Source organism: Nilaparvata lugens, chromosome 4, assembly GCF_014356525.2.
Source record: "Nilaparvata lugens isolate BPH chromosome 4, ASM1435652v1, whole genome shotgun sequence".
NCBI lineage: Eukaryota > Metazoa > Arthropoda > Insecta > Hemiptera > Delphacidae > Nilaparvata > Nilaparvata lugens.
Genome location: NC_052507.1, coordinates 80,100,732 through 80,121,641, shown reverse-complemented (window position 1 = coordinate 80,121,641; position 20,910 = coordinate 80,100,732). Strand labels below are relative to the sequence as shown.

Sequence of the window (20,910 nt, the reverse complement as noted above, 5' to 3'; positions counted from 1 at the left end):
CACAACACTACACAACTTGAAAGTTTTTGTCCGCTTCAATTTGCGCAGCATAAGTGTGTTGTCAAGTAGGAGAACGACCTCTTCATTTTCATGCCGTTGTATCCTGTCTGCATGCTTGCGTGCGAAGCGCCCAATTTCTGATAAGACAAACTCCACCTCCAGATCTATGTGAATCACATCGTTTCGGATGGAGCTTGTAGTATCAACGATGTTCCTCAAAACTTTGTTCTGGAACCGTTGAGTAACATTCACATTGCTCTTGCTGGCACAGCCTCACAGCTGTATTCCATACATCCATATGGGTGTCAGGGTCTGCTTGTGTTTGAATGAGATGACGATATCCTTTACTAGCCAGAGTTAGGTCTTGTTCGCCTCTGTACCACACCCATCATTCAAATTTAGTTTGATCATTGATGTAAGGTTGAGTTATGTCAAGCAGCTTTTCTACAAGACAAACCGTTGAAATAGAATTATTGTATCTTGTATCAATACCACAAAATCTCAAAAGATTTTTACTAGTAGTTCTGTGAGCAGTAGACCTCACGCAGTATTTTCATCCACAAGTACCTGATTGAAACTATAGACCTTATGGAGATACAGCGATAGACTGGCTTCTCCACACATCTGTGTAATCACTTGTCAGCTGATTTATGATCAATAATTCTATAGTCTGATTTTTACTCTAATACCTATTGGCGTATGAAGGAGGCTCCATTTTCCTTTTATATTATCCTTGAAATGCAAAATTACCAAAAACCTTGCATATACGTCGACGCACAATTGAAAAAGGAACATACCTGTCAAATTTCATGAAAATTCTATTACCGCGTTTCGCCGTAAATGCGCAACATATAACATTTAAACATTCAAACATTTAAACATTGAGAGAAATGCCAAACCGTCGACTTGAATCTTAGACCTCACTTCGCTCGGTCAATAATTATTTTTATCATCTATCGTTGCTAAAATTGATGCTCTAATGAGACTTAGGCTTGTGCATGGATAGAATATAATATAATATGATGCATGAGAAAGATAATGATGAGAGATGGATGAACTTTAGTTTCAGGAATATTCTGAACGACTGTGGAGTGAATTTCAAGAATATAAATTGGAGTTAATTTGACTGACCATGAGTGGTCACCCTTTCAATAGGAGTACCAAGTGCAAGTCGCACATAAAATATTTGAAAATCTGATTTGATCTGATCTGATCATAATAGCTTGAGCACGCCATGCTATACACATCTACAAAATATATTTTGAACAGGTTTCTTCCACATTTTTAATTGACTTTTAATTGAGGAAGCATTGGAAATGTAATAACTATGGATTAGTGCAGAAATGAAGCATAGAAGATGCAAGTAATAGCTTACAATTACTTTCATTTTCTACAATGATAGGTTCAAGATGCTAATAGTTGAGAATTGCTCTATGCAAGATGGTATAAGACCATTTTAATTTAAATTATCAACATTTTTATGATTTTTATGAGTGTATCTTAATTTTGAATATCTCAAGTTACCAAAGTACTGAAGGAATAATTTCAGTAGATAATTAAAATGCCATAACTGCATATTTTCATGAAATTTGGAAGAATATTCATATCAGAAAAATTTTAATATGAGATTGCATCTAATTGAGTATGGAATGATACCCTTTTTGGATCAAGCAATTCTCTTATACAATAATATGTTAATAGAAAGCATCTTTTACATAAGAAGAAGAAGGAAAATCATTAGACAATAATTCTGTCCTTACAAAATTACAATCAATAGAGCATTGAACAGTTGTAACATGAATTGAGTAATCTATAGGTTAAGCATAGAATATGCATGTAACACAGTTTCTTTTCATTATCTTTTCTATATTAAAAACACAATTTTTACATTCATTAGTATTTTTCTCATCATTTCTATTTCATTTTCATTTTTTAGTATTTTTTTTAAAAATATATTCATCTTTTTCATTTTTAGTATTTTTTTTATTTTATTTTTTATTTGTAATTTTTTATTTCATTTTTTTATTTGTATTTTTCTAGTAAATCTTTTTTCGTATTTTTTTATTCTATTATATTTTCTAAAATTTTCCATTTTTTTGTTATTTGTAATTTTTTCTAGTAAATCTTTTTCAACTTTTTTTGTAAATCTTTCTTTTATTTTTCCATTGGATTTGACAATAGCTTAAAGATGCTATGTAGTTGAATTGCTCCATGCAAAAGGGGCATTAGACCATTTTTATCCAATTATCAACATTCTGTGATTTCTATGTGTAAACTTTAAATTTTGAATAGCTCAAGTGACCAAAAAGCACTGAAGGAATAATTTCAGTAGATAATTTATATGCCATAAATGCATATTTATATGAAATTAGAAGAACATTATTATCAAAATAGTGTTTAAACATAAGATTGCAACTATTAGATGGTCTGATACACTTCTTGCATGAAACAATTCAATCATCTAATACAATAATAAGTTAATAAGAAGCATCTCTTACAAGTAAAATTGGTAGGTAAATCAATACAAAATGACTACCTTTACAAGATTAACAATCAAAAGTCTAATAGAGAAGCATGAAAGATGCATGTCACCCAGTGACTGTTTCTATAATTTATCTATTAAATACAAAAAGTAAGCATTGAAGATGTATGTGAATGTAACACATTTACATTTTTAATTCTTTTACAAGTAAAAATTAAATTCAATAGTGGCAACTTTGAAGATGTGTATAGCATAGCAAGCTCAGGTTTAACTGAACTAGATAGAGATGTCTATTTTCTGTTGATAGAAAAATACATACAACTGGCAAACAGATTCCAAAGAGTGAAAACTCTAGGATTGCAAAAATGAGAGGGATCAAGTGCTTTATAAGAGCTGCTGCAAGCATTCGGTACTGCTTTTGGATGGGTGACCGCTTCAAAAATGTTTTCATTCAAGTATTCCTTGCGAATATTGTGATTATATTATCCACCAAATATCGTGAATATTATTAATCCACCAACAACTCGGTGATTTGTAAACTATCAAAAATGTAGGCTCATTCATCTCTCAACATCCCTAAGATTGACCACACACTAGCCTAAGGACCAAGACACACAAGGCGTATCTCAGAAGAGTCGGCACGGCACGACAGAAGAGGAAGCTCTCCGATTGGCTGATTCTTGATACCTCAAATCAATTAGCCAATCGGAGAGCTTCCTGTCCTGTCAAGCCATGCCGACTCGTCTGGAAAACGCCTCATGTGTCCGGCCCTAAAGGTGGCATGTGGATTTCGGCAGTTACTTCTATAATATAGCTTTCTATATTTATATTCGAGCCATGCCGACTCGTCTGAAAAACGCCTCATGTGTCTCGGCCCTAAAGGTGGCATGTGGATCTCGGCAGTAACTTCTATAATACAGCGTGATTCAAAAAGAATACCACAACTTTGAAAATCTGTATTTAATCAAGGAAACATAATAGAAACTTGGGTTGTAAATCAAAATTAAGAGTATTAAAATAAATTTTCCTCACTAGAAAACAAGTTCACAAATGTTTAATGTGACCCCCTCCAGACACTCAAGTGATATCAATACGATACTCTAACTCGTTGCACACCCACAGTAGCATATCGGGCGTAACAGTTTGTATAGCTGCTGTTATTTCTTGTTTGAGCTCCTCAATGTTAGCTGGTAGAGGAGGTCGATACACTTCATCTTTAACGTACCCCCATAGAAAAAAATCGCAGGGGTGAGGTGAGGGCTTATTGGAGGCCAGTGATGAAGTGCTCTGTCTCGAGCTGCTTGGCGGCGATCCATTGCTTCAGATAGTTTTCATTCAAATAGGCACGGACAGATGAGTGAGTGTCAATGGAGTAGTGCTCCATCCTGCTGGAATATGCAACTAAAAAAACTTTAGAGCTTCCTCGAATCGATGACGGATAGTGCTCCACTCTCCGTTTATTCTTTGCAGAGATCAATTTTCAAAGTTGTGGTATTCTTTTTGAATCACGGTGTATAGCTTTCTATATTTATATTCTATAGCTATTTTATATATTCAATCTTTTCAATACTACAGCTTTTTAGTATAAATACTAATGAGCAATTTTTTTCTATCCTAACATACTACTTGATAAATGAAACCGCGAATTTCTCATTAGAAGCTCTTACTGTTTTTGTTGAATTAATAAGTACACCTATTGACTGCACTAAAAGTTAGATTTCACGCAATCACTGCTCTGCTCTTTCACTGGACACTATTTGAACAAGCACTACACTAGTTCCAACGGTTTCCTCCTTTTGGATTCCTAGCAGCTGGATCGCCTCTCTTGCCTCTCCGCACCCTCTAGACATCAGGTCAACAGGCAGGTCCCCACGAAAATCGCTGTTCCTGGCATACTAAGGAGAATCCACATTGTTCCTCAGCACCTTGTTTTGGAATCGCTGTATGACATTGATGTTGCTGTCTTTGGTACACCCCCAAATTTGTAAACCATACATCCATACTGGCTTCAATATCTGAGTACTTTGTTTCGGATTGGAAAGTTGGAGTATCTTCCGCTCAGCCAATAAAGCTTCTTTTCAAGATCTCTCTTCTCGGCATGAGCCTTCAGCGAAGCTTCACGTACAAGGTCATACCCAGATACTTTGCATCGTTAGCAACTTGGTTGTACCATATGCCATTTTTTGAAAACTTGGAGCTATTTTTAAAATTCAACTATTTTTTGACAATTTAACACTGTTAGGAACTCACTAAAACACAATATTTTCTTAGAGAAGATTGCATACGGTATTTTGTTTTATTACAGTGCTGTATTTGGCTTCATTGCCAGCGTATCATGTTCCCTGGCAGTCTTCTTACTTTTAGACAAGTAAGACAAAAAGTAAGCGATAGACTATGCCCAAGATTCTAGAATAGGCAAGAGATCTGCATGGATACAGTCAATTACTTCCGAAACAAACAGTCAACAAGTTCAGAATCAACTGAATTCGTACTAATAAAATTGTAGCAAGCATGAGCGGCTCATGCCTGTTTGGACAGAGTATAAATATAATTATATTTATACTATTGCAGTCTCGGAGTATCAGAATGATATAAATTATTGTGTCACATAAAGCTCAATTGTACGGTATTATTCTATAGAATAGGTGCCACCTTGTTCCTGTAGCTGCGCAGCTATTAAAGAAAAAGTTGTGTTTCAGACAATAATTTCAGTCAAATGATAGGAATTCGATTACTAACCTCATGAATATGTGCAACTCCATCCTCTACATCACATTTGCCAGTTTCACAGGTTCCACTAATATTTGAAGATCCAACAATTCCACTAGTTTCATAACCTGAAAAAAAAAAGAAAATATAATCAATGCTCATGTATGCAAATGGAAAAGTTTGAATGCCTATTTCAATTTAATGGATTCAGGTTCCCAGATTTTCAATAATGTTTGTGAAAAACCCCTTCCTCACAATATACTTACAATTCAAAAAACTTGCCACAAAAATAATAAAGTTATTCAAAAGGAGACATGATGACACTCTTCATCAATAAAAAACCTTCAAACTTAAGTTGCTAGGTAGGACTAAATGATTTCATTCAAAGTACCACTGATTTTAAGTTGAACTTTTTGGGGCGAAACTTTACTTTACCACCCCAGTTAGTTGGTGGAAAATTTCTGGTTGCAATCGATTTGGGATATTAGTTTGATGATGGAATTATAAAAATTTGCGACACTCATCTGTAGTTATAGTCCAGTCAATATAGACATAAAAAAGGGGGTGTGCTTGCAATTTATATTGTAGTTCTGATTTTTTAAATATATTATTTGGGTACATAAGAGAAGTCCAGGACCAATTTCTAGATGCAAAATATCCTTATGCTAGATACAGAGTGGCCCAAAAACCTCGTATTTTCGGCTCATTTTCCAGTTTTCAGCTTGGCAGATTTCTGCCAAATCTCGTAATCGGACAGAAAAATTTGTTCTCGCCTTTTTTCTAGATTATGAAGTTCTGAATAAAATGAGATCATTCGGAACTCTCTATCTCTGATGAGTACTGAGTTATGATTTTTCAAAAATAAGTGAAATTAAAAGAAAAAATCAATTTTGATGAATTTTAGTTCCTGATCAACAATATCTTCCGATTGTTACCATTTAGATGTATAATTCAAAATCCCTCTGGGCGTATTTTTGTGCTCTACAATCTGAGATCAGGTTGAGCGCTCTATCTCATATAGATTTCCATGTACACCTCACAACAATGCTCCTTGTATTGGGAAAAACACCTAATTTTCAGCTTCACTCATCATCACCAACTACATAGTCTTCACATTGATATTTCGCACAATGACATAAGTTTATAAGATTATGTTCTATGAGAATCGCCCGATAGATTCACTTCATTTCAGTATTTCCTAGTGGAGAGGCGCGCTTAAGGTTACCTCAAGGATCAAAATTTCAAACACTTATAACTTCTGACACAATGCTCAGATTTCATCGTGCTACACTTCATTCTTCTCGACTCGTCAAGGCGGTCCAAAATCATGCATCATAAGTCAAATTCGGTCGAAAAGTGGAAGATTTATTGTTGAGTATACTTGAGCCCATATTCCAATACACAAAAAATGGCCAATTTCTATATTCAAAGCTGCATGTCTTTTGAAATACTTCTGATAAAATTTCCAAATCTAGTGAGGATGTGAAAATTGTCCCCCTCTACCCACTCCAATAAATAATACTTCCAATTCTAATACCATTTGAAAGTTACAAAGGATTTCAAAAATGGCGATGTCAGTTTTTACATTTTTCCCGTGATTTTACTGTTGATCAAGAGTTTCTAAAACGAGTCTGATGCATCATAGAAACTCTTGTTTGATTCCAAATTGTAGATAAATTCATCCTCTACAAGCTCAGTTGTCTAAAATCCATCTTGAATCACTTTTCCCTATCATAGTACTGCCAAAACTGTTGATATGATGAAAATATCTACAATTTCCGGAATTTTTTCAACAATCAAATCTCACTCTACGAAAATATTTTTCCATAAATCGTTCACAGCAGGTAAAAGAGGAGATTATATTGTACATTTCAAGATCAAGTAATGATTTTTATAAGGGGTTACCGAGATACATAGCTTTGAATATAAAAATTGGCCATTTTTTGTGTATTGGAATGTGGGCTTAAGTACACTCAACAATAAATTTTCCACTTTTCAACCGTATTTGACTTATGATGCATGATTTTGGACCGCCTTGACGAGCCGAGAAGAATGAAGTGTAGCACGATGAAATCTGAGCATTGTGTCAGAAGGTATAAGTGTTTGAAATTTTGATCCTTGAGGTGTCCTTAAGCGCGCCTCTCCAGTAGAAAATACTGAAATGAAATGCATCTAACGGGTGATTCTCATAGAACATAAACTTATAAACCTATGTCATTTTGCGAGATATCAATGTGAAGACTATGTAGTTGGTGATGATGAGTGAAGCTGAAAATTAGGTGTTTTTCCCAATACAAGGAGCATTGTTGTGAGGTGTACATGGAAATCTATATGAGATAGAGCGCTCAACCTGATCTCAGATTGTAGAGCACAAAAATACGCCCAGAGGGATTTTGAATTATACATCTAAATGGTAACAATCGGAAGATATTGTTGATCAGGAACTAAAATTCATCAAAATTGATTTTTTCTTTTAATTTCACTTATTTTTGAAAAATCATAACTCAGTACTCATCAGAGATAGAGAGTTCCGAATGATCTCATTTTATTCAGAACTTCATAATCTAGAAAAAAGGCGAGAACAAATTTTTCTGTCCGATTACGAGATTTGGCAGAAATCTGCCAAGCTGAAAACTGGAAAATGAGCCGAAAATACGAGGTTTTTGGGCCACTCTGTATCTAGCATAAGGATATTTTGCATCTAGAAATTGGTCATGGACATCTGTTATGTACCCAAATAATATATTTAAAAAATCATAACTACAATATAAATTGCATTCACCAATGTATATAGTGACTGGACTATTAATAATTAAACCAAGTACAAAGTAGATTTATAAAAAAATTGGAGCTTCAACAACTTACAATAAATCAGGAAAAAGGGTATTCTCAATTCTATGTAAATAACTCAAAATAACACCTAGTAGTCTCTGATAGTTGAAAAGAGCATGGAAAGACGAGTCTCTATGCTGTGTGACACTCTTAACAAACCTAAGCTATTCCTAACACCTAACAATAGTCAGTTGGCTGCTATTATTCTAATCTCATTTTTTGACATGGATAAATGAAGAATTACAAATGAATACTGAATTTACATGGATTATACAATTAACTACGTTTACTTTGAGATTTTATTTAAAATCGAATAATTTTTGATATGTGTAATGGCCATCAACCTCAAAGAGATTAATAATTATTTCAAAATTTACTTGAAATAATACCTTATATACCTTACCTTATATACCTCCTTCTTCATCCATTACCCACATCTGTGGGATCGATGGCGTCATTATACAATAAAAACAACACTTTCATACTCAAGTCAAGATCAAGATGGCAGAAAGTGACTAAGTAGTTAAAATTTGAGTCAGATCATCACTCATGTATTCACGCACTTCATAGTAGGCTCTGACTCTCATAAATCCGGTCACCACTCTCTCAAAATCACGCAAATCCAACTGCTTCACTCCTGCAGGCAGTCTATTGAAGTAGCGTAATGCTGCACTTCCATAACACACCTGCGACCTCTGAAGACGTACCCTCGGGATGTCAAGCAGCTCTCGATGCCTAGTGTTGTGATGGTGCACATCATTCCGAGTCAACAAACCATGCTGATTCTTCTTGACATGCAGCAGGCAGAGAAGAAGGAAGTGGCTGACAACTGTCATAATACCCAGTCTTACAAAAAGGGGCTTGCAGTGTGCTCGATGTTCACTAGCAGTTATAATCCGTGCAGCCCGTTTCTGCAGCTTAAGTACTTCCACCACCCTTGCTGAATGACCCCATATGAGCAGACCATAGGAGATATGGCAGTGGAAAAGTGCATGGTAAGTCATTACCAGATATGCCTCTGTCACATGTCCCCTCAGCTTCAGCAACAAGAAACAAATTCGCGACAGCCTCCTGGTCACTTGTTGGATGTGGCTAGCCCAGTTCAGTTTTGAGTCCAAGACAAACCCTAACAGCTTTACAGGGTCCTGTTCAGCTGGCAGGCTGCGAGACAAACTGCAGATTATGTTTTGTGTCTTGTTCTCATTCAACTGAAAGCGATTTGCCTGGAACCATGAGGTTGAAGAACTGGAGATGCTCTGCTGACAGTTCTAGCACATGCTGTAGGTCCACTCCAGATGACAATAAGGACGTATCATCAGCAAATAGCAGAGTCGAGCCGTTGTTGTCCAAGTCATTTATCATTATGATAAACAGGATTGGTCCCAGTATTGAACCCTGTGGCACTCCAAAATTCACAGGAAGTGGGCTGGAAGAAGCTCCTCCAAGAGACACCACTTGTGCCCTCCCAGTCAGGTAGGAATTCAATAGAGACAAAGCTGAGTCCTATAATGATATAATGATAAGTTTGCTATAGCATTGCAATACAATGTTAGATTTCCATTCATAATTCTAATGGGTGAAATATCTATCAATAATTACCTTGTAGTGAGATTGTCGTGTGGGCGTAGACAACATTTTTGGTGGGTTGGGCATATTAAATATGGTTGGAACAGAATTGGGTTTTAACTTTTTCCACCCATCTGCTCGCTGTGACTCTCATTGACTATCTTAAAATGTACCTGAAAAAATGAGATTGAATTAAGTTAATTCACGTGAACCCTGAAAATTAAACTTTTTTGACAAAAATACAGTATATAGTTTTAAATTAATGATGTACTAAAAAATAATTGACAATCTGTAGATGCGGTGGCATTAATACACAGTACCATGGGTACTAACGCAAACGCAGTTACAGTTTATCTTTTATCTCAACGTTATTAACATTCAACCATTTACGTATTGATCAAGTTACCATTTAACGTTATTTCCTACTTACTAACAATCGACAAAATACATTAGCCTATAGTTTTAAAAATTGATGTAGAATAATAATTGATAATCTGTAGCTGCGGTGGCAATAATATACACTAGGCTAATACGGTACCTGAATGGACAATTCAATCAATAGAAAAAGTAAGTTGGTTTAAAAATAGAGAATTACAGCCAAACTCAAATAATCAGCATAATGATAAATGATCCTAGATTGGCGTATACTGTTGCTCTACAAGCCAATCCAGGATCATCTAGTACGGATCACTTTAACAGTTAGTTAGTTAATAAATAATAATGCTTCAGCATCAAGTGATTTGGAGATTTCACCCACCACAGTTTAAATTGACTAATTTACACTTTCTTTTAGTTATTGTACTTTTACCATTTTTGATAATTTACCAAGATAGTAAAGATGATAAATGATTTTATTTCCTTTAAGCCATCATGTGCCTATGAGCCTAAATATGATTAAACTCATTAGGGTATTTATTAATATCAACTACAAAGTAATTTTACTATACTAAGAAAGACTTTTATTTGGTAAAAAAGTAACTTACTGTACTGAAGCAAATTTTTTGGGCTATGAAGGGCTCATTGCAAAAATTGACTGTTGAGAGACTTTTCATCACAGTCATAATAATGTCTGCAAGTTGTTATTGCTAACATATAATAATCCATAACTTTATTGAAACCATAGTAGTGGAATCTATTTTTTAATTTCATATATGGTGAGATCATTTCTCTTATAATAAATTAAAATAAGCTACCATAACAAGGCTCTGGCTTGCTTCCCAAATTATAATCTACAAGTTACTCAGCATTTTTCAAGTTGAAAAGCTAGGTTATAATGGATCGATCTCCGCTAAGCTCTAGCCGGCCTGCTCCCCCTGCTATCTCAGTTATTATTGAAGATATCGTTATCGACTCAATTTTTTTTTTTAAATGAAAGAGGAAGACAAAATAAAGCGCGCTAGCATATTTTTATACCATTTGATTTAATTTTAATATTAGAAATAGCTGTATCAAAACTAACCTTATTCTATAGAATGGACGATTCTAAATTATGATTTGTATCAACTATTATTAAAGATATTATGGGACTAAATTTTTTTAATGAAAGAAGAAGAAAAAATACGTGTCGGTAACTGAATAACAATTCTAATCAATGAAATTTAATGTTATTAATATTAACAGCAAATTTTGAATTTTGTCCAACCTATAATACTATCATGTTTTTACTAGCACCATAGAGTTGTAGAGTTATAGAGTTGCTGCTCTATTCTCTATAGGTCACAAATTTGAAGCATGCTAAATAGAGTTGTCATCGGTTTTTGAAATTGCTCGATAAGAAAGATTCCGATTTCAACTTGTTCGATTAATGATTCAAGAGTTCAATATTTATTTTATTGTTTTTTTATTGTTATTGTTTTACAAACTTCAATTTGATATATTTAAATTATAATTTGTTCTACATTTTTTCCCATTATTGGAATACTTAATACATAATCGGGGAGTCCGATCTCACTAGGCATCAAACCTGCATCCTTGTAGAAACCAATCTGAAAAAACAAACCAATTCAAACTTTTTTTTGAAAAAATTGGAAACCCCAATGGGTACTAAATTGTAAAGTCTCATTTAGGTATTAATAATTAAAGTTTATTTATTTATTCAATCATTCAGAATTATACAACTTACAGAAAAGTACCACAGGCTAACTTATGCTTAAAACGGTTCCAGTTATAATTTTCACTACCTATCTTCAATTTTTCAAAAAAAAAAATCCAATTTTGGGAAAAAAATAATTTTGAATTAGAACTCAAATGTATCAAATTTGAATAAAAATTCTAATTCCATCAAAGAGCTAACCATTACTGCTGACCACATTTTCTTCTGTATTAATGCTATTGATGAAGTGATTGGAAATCTGGAAAATATCAAAAATGTGCCAGTTGTTTGCCTGAAAAATGTTGAGAATATTTTTAAATGGAGCTAACCATAATTACTGCTGACCACATTTTCTCCTGTATCTAACGATATTGATGAAACCCTACCTACCAAAGTTTGATGTGACTATCAAACCTTAAGTGATGAAGACTGAGCAAGTCTGAGGGTTGCTCAGTCTTTATCTGGTAAGGCTTTGTTATATTAGGTTGGAAAATGCTTGGTTAGAGGGGAGCTCAATGGTTGGGCTGGACTGCATTTGTTAGTTCGAGTTAGGCTTTGTTGGGTTGGGGATAATAAAAAACTCAGGTTACAAAGGTTTGGGTTGAAAAAGGTTAGGTTAGGGGAGGTTAGGTTGGAAAGATTTTGCATAGAAAGGATTTGGTTAGGAGGCATTAGCTTAGAAACACTTAGGTTGAGAAAATCTTAGGTTAGGAGATACTTAGGCTAGGAAACTGTTGGGTTGGGAAAAATTAGGTTAGAAAAAGCTTTGGTTTGTGAAAGCTTAGGTTATGAAAAGCTTTGGTTGGGGAAAGCTTCGATTGGGAAATGCTTAGGTTAAAAAAAGCACAAGTTAGGGAAAGCTTAGGTTGGGGAAAAATTGGTGAGGAAAAGCTAAGGTTGGAAAAATCTAAGGTTAGGGAAAGCCTATGTTAGGAAAAGATAAGGTTAGGAGAAGCTAAGGTAAGGAAAAGCTTTGGTTGGGGAAAGCTTAGGTTAAGAAAACCTTGGTGAGGAATAAGCTTAAGTTGGGAAAAGCTCTGGTTAGGAAAGCTTAGGTTAGGAAAAGCTAAGGTTGGGAGAATCTAAGGTTGAGTGAAGCTTAGGTTAGGGAAAGCTTTGGTTAGTGAAAGCTTAGGTGAGGAAAAGCTTTAAGTTAGGAGAAACTTAGGTTAGGTTGAGTTAGGTAAGGTTAGGTTAGGAAAAGCTTAGGTTAGGTTAGGTTAGGTTAGGTTGGGTTAGGTTAGGTTAGGAAAAGCTTAGGTTAGGTTAGGTTAGGTTGGGTTAGGTTAGGTTAGGTTAGGAAAAGCTTAGGTTAGGTAAGGTTAGGTTAGAAAAGCTTAGGTTAGGTTAGGTTAGGTTGGGTTAGGTTAGGTTAGGTTAGGAAAAGCTTAGGTTAGGTTAGGTTAGGTTAGGTTAGGTTAGGTTAGGAAAAGCTTAGGTTAGGTTAGGAAAAGCTTAGGTTAGGTTAGGTTAGGTTGGGTTAGGTTAGGTTAGGTTAGGTTAGGAAAAGCTTAGGTTAGGTTAGGTTAGGTTAGGTTGGGTTAGGTTAGGTTAGGAAAAGCTTAGGTTAGGTTAGGTTAGGTTAGGTTAGGAAAAGCTTAGGTTAGGTTAGGTTAGGTTAGGTTGGGTTAGGTTAGGAAAAGCTTAGGTTAGGTTAGGTTGGGTTAGGTTAGGAAAAGCTTAGGTTAGGTTGGGTTAGGTTAGGTTGGGTTAGGAAAAGCTTAGGTTAGGTAAGGTTAGGTTAGGAAAAGCTTAGGTTAGGTTAGGTTAGGTTGGGTTAGGTTAGGTTAGGTTAGGAAAAGCTAGGTTAGGTTAGGTTAGGTTAGGTTGGGTTAGGTTAGGTAGGTTAGGAAAAGCTTAGGTTAGGTTAGGTTAGGTTAGGAAAAGCTTAGGTTAGGTAGGTTGGGTTAGGTTAGGTTGGGTAGGTTAGGTTAGGAAAAGCTTAGGTTAGGTTAGGTGGGTTAGGTTAGGTTAGGTTAGGTTATGTTAGGAAAAGCTTAGGTTAGTTAGGTTAGGTTAGGTTAGGAAAAGCTTAGGTTAGGTTAGGTTAGGTTAGGTTGGGTTAGGTTAGGAAAAGCTTAGGTTGGGAAAAGCTTAGGTTAGGAAAAGCTTTGGTTAGTGAAAGCTTAGGTGAGGAAAAGCTTTAAGTTAGGAGAAACTTAGGTTAGGTTGAGTTAGGTAAGGTTAGGTTAGGTTAGGTTGGGTTAGGTTAGGTTAGGTTAGGAAAAGCTTAGGTTAGGTTAGGTTGAGTTAGGTTAGGTTAGGTTGGGTTAGGTTAGGAAAAGCTTAGGTTAGGTAAGGTTAGGTAAGGTTAGGTTAGGAAAAGCTTAGGTTAGGTTAGTTAGGTTAGGTTAGGTTAGGTTAGGTTAGGTTAGGAAAAGCTTAGGTTAGGTTAGGTTAGGTTAGGTTAGGTTGGGTTAGGTTAGGTTAGGTTAGGTTAGGAAAAGCTTAGGTAGGTTAGGTTAGGAAAAGCTTAGGTTAGGTTAGGTTAGGTTGGGTTAGGTTAGGTTAGGTTAGGTTGGGAAAAGCTTAGGTTAGGTAGGTTAGGTTGGGTTAGATTAGGTTAGGTTAGGTTAGGTTAGGAAAAGCTTAGGTTAGGTTAGGTTAGGTTGGGAAAAGCTTGGGTTAGGTTAGGTTAGGTTAGGTTGGTTAGGTTAGGAAAAGCTTAGGTTAGGTTAGGTTAGTTAGGTTAGGTTAGAAAAGCTTAGGTTAGGAAAAGCTTAGGTTAGGTTAGGTTGGGTAAGGTTAGGTTAGGTTAGGTTAGGTTAGGAAAAGCTTAGGTTAGGTTAGGTTAGGTTGGGTTAGGTTAGGTTATGTTAGGAAAAGCTTAGGTTAGGTTAGGTTAGGTTAGGAAAAGGTTAGGTTAGGTTAGGTTAGGTTGGGTTAGGTTAGGAAAAGCTTAGGTTAGGTTGGGTTAGGTTAGGAAAAGCTTAGGTTAGGTTGGGTTAGGTTGGGTTAGGTTAGGTTAGGTTAGGTTAGGAAAAGCTTAGGTTAGGTAAGGTTAGGTTAGGAAAAGCTTAGGTTAGGTTAGGTTAGGTTGGGTTAGGTTAGGTTAGGTTAGGTTAGGTTAGGAAAAGCTTAGGTTAGGTTAGGTTGGGTTAGGTTAGGTTAGGAAAAGCTTAGGTTAGGTTAGGTTAGGTTGGGTTAGGTTAGGTTAGGTTAGGTTAGGATGAGAAAAGCATGGGTTAGGAAAAGCTTTGGTTGGGAAAAGTTAAAATTGGGGAAACCTCAGGTTAGGAGAAGCTTAAGTTAGGAGAATCTAAGGTTAGGTAAAGCTTAGGTTAGGGAAACCTTTGGCTAGGGGAAGCTTTGGTTAGTGAAAGCTCAGGTTAGGAAAAGCTTTAGGTTAGGAAAAGCTTTGATTAAGGAAAGCTTTGGTTAGTGAAAGCTTAGGTTAGGAAAAGCTTTGAGTTAGGAGAAACTTAGGTTAGGTGAAGCTTGGTTTGGGAGAAACTTAGGTTAGGAAACTGTTGGGTTAGGAAAAGATTAGGTTAGAGGAAGCTTAGGTTAGGAAAAGCTTTGGTTTGTGAAAGCTTAGGTTGGGAAAAGCTTTGGTTAGTGAAGGCTTAGTTGAGGAAAACCTTTGAGTTAGGAGGAACTTAGGTTAGGTGAAGCCAAGGTTAGGAAAAGCTTAGGTTGGGAAAAAGCTCAGGTTAGGAAAAGCTTAGGTTGGGAAAAGCTTTGGTTGGGAAAAGTTAAGGTTAGGTAAAGCTTGGGTTAGTAAAACTTAGGTTAGGAGAAGCTAACGTTAGGTAAAGCTCAGGTTAGGAAAAGCTTGGGTTAGGGAGAGCTTTGGTTAGTGAAAGCATAGGTTAGGATAAGCTTTAGGTTAGGGAAAGCTTTGAGTTAGGAAAAACTTGGGTTAGGAGAAGCAAAGGTTAGGAGAAGCTTAGGTCAGGAAAAAGTCAAGTGTTAGGGAAAGCTTAGGTTAGAAGAAGCTAAGGTTAGGAGAAGCTAAGGTTAGGTAAAGCTTATGTTAGGAAAAGCTTTGGTTAGTTAAAGCTTAGGTTAGGAAAAGCTTTAGGTTGGGAAAAACTCTAGTTAGGTGAAGCTAATTTTAGGAAAATCTCAGATTAGAAAAAGTTTAGTTAGGAGAGATCTGTTCTTGGCCCAGGCTCAGTAAGCTTTGGTCATACTTGTTCAGGTTAGTAATTATTTGACTTGATTCAAGAGTTCTGTTGTGTATTTTTGAAAGAATAAGAACTCTCAGTAGAATTATTTCAATGATCTTTATTGAACACTTTATATTATTGTTAAGTCGAATACGATACAGAATAGAAAATACTAGAACAGGTGAACAGCGCCTTATGAATGTGTCTGTCTTTGTGTTTCAAATTCAATGCCTGTCTGATCTTTTTGAATGTTGTAGTGTAGAAATGTACAATGGATAATAATTTAGATTATAATGCAAATGTTTGTAATATTCATATCATATTCATGTAAAATAAATGTTGGTAATAAATTGAATCAGTGTTTTCTTCATTTCTGTGCAATATTTTATGTTGACTACTCTGTTTAGGCGGTAGTTCAAATATATATATAACAAGTTCATTCAATTAAAATGTATCATTGTCATAAGAAAATGTGATTAAGAGTAAAGGTTTGTACATTGTCCGCAACTTCTTCAACTCCTAGTTCTTAACATTATAGTTCTTTCCATACTCAAAGAGTCTCCACTATTGAAAAATCTCTTTATCTTAACTCTTGAATCCTATCTCAATGTTCAATTGTTCTATTCAATCATCTTAATTACTATAAATATAAATGACTTGAACCTGACATAAATTGACCAGAACCTAATTGTTTTTTTAATGTTTAAATTAGTATTTTAGGATAGAATTTATATTACCGACACCTATTTTTTCTTCCTCTTCAATTTAAAAAAAATGATTGATACCTTCAAAAATAGTTGAGATACAATTTATTGTGAGATACAATTATTGTTAGTCACATAAACCAAAAATTACCAATTTCTGTTCTGTTTCAGGGTCAGCTTTAGAAAGTTAATGTTAATTTAATGAAAAACTCCCCAGAATAATATCTAATTTCTATTTAATTCATCGATTAATCAATTATATTGTATTCCAATGTCCATGCTTGCCTGTAGTTACCTCTTCAATCACTTTCGAAGAAGTTGAATTGATGCGAACATTCATTCGAGCAATCGCTTATTTTGAAATCTTTAATTCGGCCATAAAATATGAGTCAGCTGTGCTATTGGCTTCATTAATCACAGTTCATTCTTCATTGTTTACATAACATCATTCTTCATTGTTGAGTCTCACTTCAGAAATTCAAACTGTTTTTTTATATGTTTTAAAAAGTCTTTCAAAATAAAATTCATAGAAGCAACACCTATTTTTCCTTCTTCTTTCATCAAAAAAAAAATTGAGTTGATACCTTCAAAAATAGTTGAGATAATAATATATTGAGAATAGTCTCTTAAAAAGGATTGATAAAAAAATGAATTAATAATATTCATAATATCTAGTTTGTAATAAGGTCTTCACTATAATTTATTCTATTTTCAATTATCCAAGTTTTTGTTTTTGCTTTAAATATATTAACCAGTACCATTTCCTTGATGTCCATTTGCAGCCTGTTGTAAATCTTCGGTCCTAAGTATGTGACTGTTCTCTGGGCGGCAGTTGTTGTCATCCTGGGGACTGCTAGATCAATATTCCTTCTTCGTGTGCTGTGGGTGTGGTCCATGTTGAGAAAGAACTGCGGGTTTTTCCTGATGAATGTGAGTAATTTGTGAATGTAAATTTGTCGGATGCTCAGTAGTTGGAGCTCTTCATATAGAGAATCTGAAGGGTAGAGTGGATGTTTCTGTCCCATTATTCTGAGGATGAGTTTCTGGACTTTAAAAACAGGATTGATATGGCAGAAATACGTAGCTCCCCATGCCAGGATTCCATATCTTGCTATTGACTCTACCAATGCGTGATATACAATTTTTAACGTATCCAGTGTGAGTATCTGTCGGAGTTGAATGAAACTGTAAACAAGTTTCCTGAGTTTGTTGTTTGCTGTATGATGTGTTTGTCCCACAAAGTAAGTAGTCTATTATAACTCCTAAATATTTTATATTATCTGTTCGTTCTACTGATGGACAATTGCAGTCTATGCGATTTATTTTGCAGTGATGTAACTTGATTGTATTTCGTACAGGTTTTTGGAGTCCGTCAGTGAAAATGCTAGAAATTTAGTTTTTGATGAATTGAGAGTCAGGATATTACTGTGGAGCCAAAGTGTAATTTTTTCCATGCCTAATTCAGCGGTTATGAAAGTCTCGTTCCAGTTGTTGCCTTGAAATATCACAGCTGTGTCGTCGGCAAAGACAATAATCTTGCCACCAATGTCGAGTGAGCACAACTCATTGGCAAAGATGAGGTACAGTATCGGACCAAGAACTGTTCCTTGTGGCACGCCGAATTTTACAGGAAGGCCTTCTTCTGCACTCAGATTTTTCCCTATTCTCACTCTCTGTTTGCAAATGGTTGAGAAATGAGAAAAAACAAAGATTACATTTCATATAAGTTTAATTTTGCAATACTTGTTTATCTATATATATAAAAATGTTATGTTGGTTTGTGTGTAATGCAAAAACTCCAAAAGTACTGGACCGATTGAGTTGAAATTTTAACATGATATAAAATCCGCATCAAGGATGGTTTTTATCTACTTTTTACAATTTTCAGGGGCGCTACGCTCGCCCGAAAATTTTTAACTTTTTTGTTTATGGATTTTTCCGATTTTTGACTTCACATTCGGGGTCAGCTCGCGAAAATAAGTCGATTAAAAAAAAAAAAATTGACCGGGCTCGCAGGGTGGCCCGGGGGGAGGGGGTGAAACTTTGGCAATTTTTGGCCAGATTTGAGCTGAGCGCTGCTGCAATCAAAGTGCAAAATCTGACCGCTAGATAGCGCGCATGTTTCAAAACGCAGCTTCAACAGGTTCGTGAGATATAGAGTACCGGTAAACTACACTCTTGATTACCGTATGTTTTCCGGTACAATTATTGGATTTCAATTACTTTCGCAATTCAGAACAAAGAAAGCATACCGATGCTTTTTTTTCGATAATAAATTTGTGTTTCAGTGCAAATAATCGTGTTATACAATAATATTTTTACATATATATTTACAATAATATATTACACATAACACAGATGTTCATAATTTATTTAACAAGCATAATATTTGTGGTTTCCCAACACATATTTTATATATAGTGGGGGCCACAGAAAAAAAAAAATAAACATTCGATCACAATGTGCCACTGCGAAGCGTGGCAGGGTACAGCTAGTATACAATATTTTTTGTTTTTCCACTGTCTGCGTAAATATAAAGACTATCTGGTTTGCCGACTCGGGAACACGCAACATACAGTTGTCCATGTGAAAAGCAATCCACATCTAAATCTAGACCACACAATTCTAAAGATTGACCTTGAGCTTTGTTGATTGTGATTGCAAATGCCAATCAAATTGGGAATTGCAATCTTTTAAATTGAAATGGTGTATCGGTCGGGATCGTGGGTATTCGAGGAATGAGGACATCTTCACCTTTGAAAGGCCCTGTTAAAATCGTTGCTTTCACTACATTATTCATTAATCTCTTAACTGCAAGTCGCGTGCCGTTGCAGAGTTTTGGCTGATTAATATTCCGCAAGAGGATAATTGGCACACCTACTTTCAATTTCAATATGTGTGGTGGTATCCCTGGCAGATCAAGTGAGTTTAGAAATTCTGTTGGATAGTTAACTACTTCATCAGCTTCCACAACAGTGTCTATCGACTTATATGTAGTTTCATCACTTTGAATACTGGATTGTATAACATTATTAAGTTGATAGACATCTTTATTCTTTGCGGCAAGGATAGCTCATTCACTGAGCCAATCATGATTTCTATGATTTATCTGAATGTCAGGAAATACTTTTTCGATCAGTTCTTCTTTTGATGTAACTAAATTACAAAAATTATCGGGAAGTGATATTTGTCTAGACGTCTCATCGACTGGCAGCTGACCGTTTCCAATTTCCAGTAACTGTCGTGAGAATACCTCAGCTGATGGATCATTCTGCAACTGGACACGCATATTCGTAGTCAACTCCAATGTATGTACGTGCCGCCATAGTGTTGAATATTCCAGGCAAGCATTAATTTTGTCTGCTGGTGTCGATCGAGAAATTACAGGCAATGTTTGCCTAAAATCTCCTGCGAGCAATATCAATGCATTCCCGAATGGTTGAACGTTTCCACGCAAGTCTCGTAATGATCGATCAGAGCTTCGAGCGATTTTTTATGTGCCATTGTGCATTCATCCCAAACAATTAGTTTACATTTTTGTAATACTTTTCCCATACCGGATGCTTTAGAAATATTGCACGTAGGAGTCTCAATGATTTGCATGTTTAATGGCAACTTTAGCTGAATGCGCAGTTCTTCCACCTGGTAACAATGTTGCAGCTATTCCAGACGAAGCAAGAGCTAAGGCTATATCACTTTTTGATCGAACCGTTGCTAGAATCAATCTAATGAGGAATGTTTTCCCAGTTCCTCCTGGCGCATCCAAGAAGAAGGTCCCCCCAACTCCGTCATTTATCATTTGCATTATGCGATCATAAATGCCTTTCTGTTCCCACGTTAATTTGGGAATGTTCAATTGGACATATGCCTGAAGATCATTAATGTTGTAACTCTGTTCACGGCGTGAATCTACATCAAATGCAGCAGTCGCAGTTCGGGTTGGTGCTGGCATTCCTAATTGACTAAGAACTTTATTTGCAATAGCTAAGCACTTGTCCTCAATATTTATCAATGCTTCGTTGTAAATGGCTTCTGTAAATTCTAAGGTCATATTGGCATTTTCAAGGCGTACTCTATGCAAAATATCTTCAGCCATATGCGAACGATATCTTTCCCATAACTCTGTGGGAGATGAAGGAAAGCAAGCGGTCAATATAATCGCAAATAATGCGTGAATTTGGTTTGGATGTGCAGTGTTGCACGCGTCATTGATGCATATGTTCCACTGTTGGTCATTTTCTAATAAATTCAGAGCTTGACACGTAGCGCGAAAAGTGGCATGTGTGACGCCGTCAACTATTTTTAATTGCTGGAAAGATGTAGGACCAGGCACATTTACCAATAGCATGCGAAGGTAAAAACATTCATCTTGATTGGGATGCACTGTATAAAGTCTACCAATTGTATTTTCTT

At 35.6% G+C, this 20,910-nt stretch overlaps 1 long non-coding RNA gene across 2 annotated transcripts; it reads right to left on the bottom strand.

Moving 5' to 3' along the window:
• Positions 1-2,091: 2,091 nt before the first annotated feature.
• On the bottom strand, positions 2,092-11,071 carry LOC120348754. Of its 2 annotated transcripts, none has more exons than XR_005571175.1 (3): positions 11,049-11,071; positions 9,623-9,762; positions 2,092-5,319 (listed from the first exon to the last, which is right to left on the bottom strand). It is a non-coding gene; the product is annotated as an uncharacterized LOC120348754 (long non-coding RNA). The 2 variants fall into 2 exon arrangements; XR_005571174.1 differs by lacking the exon at positions 11,049-11,071 and adding an exon at positions 10,573-10,712.
• Between the last annotated feature and the right edge of the window lie 9,839 nt (positions 11,072-20,910).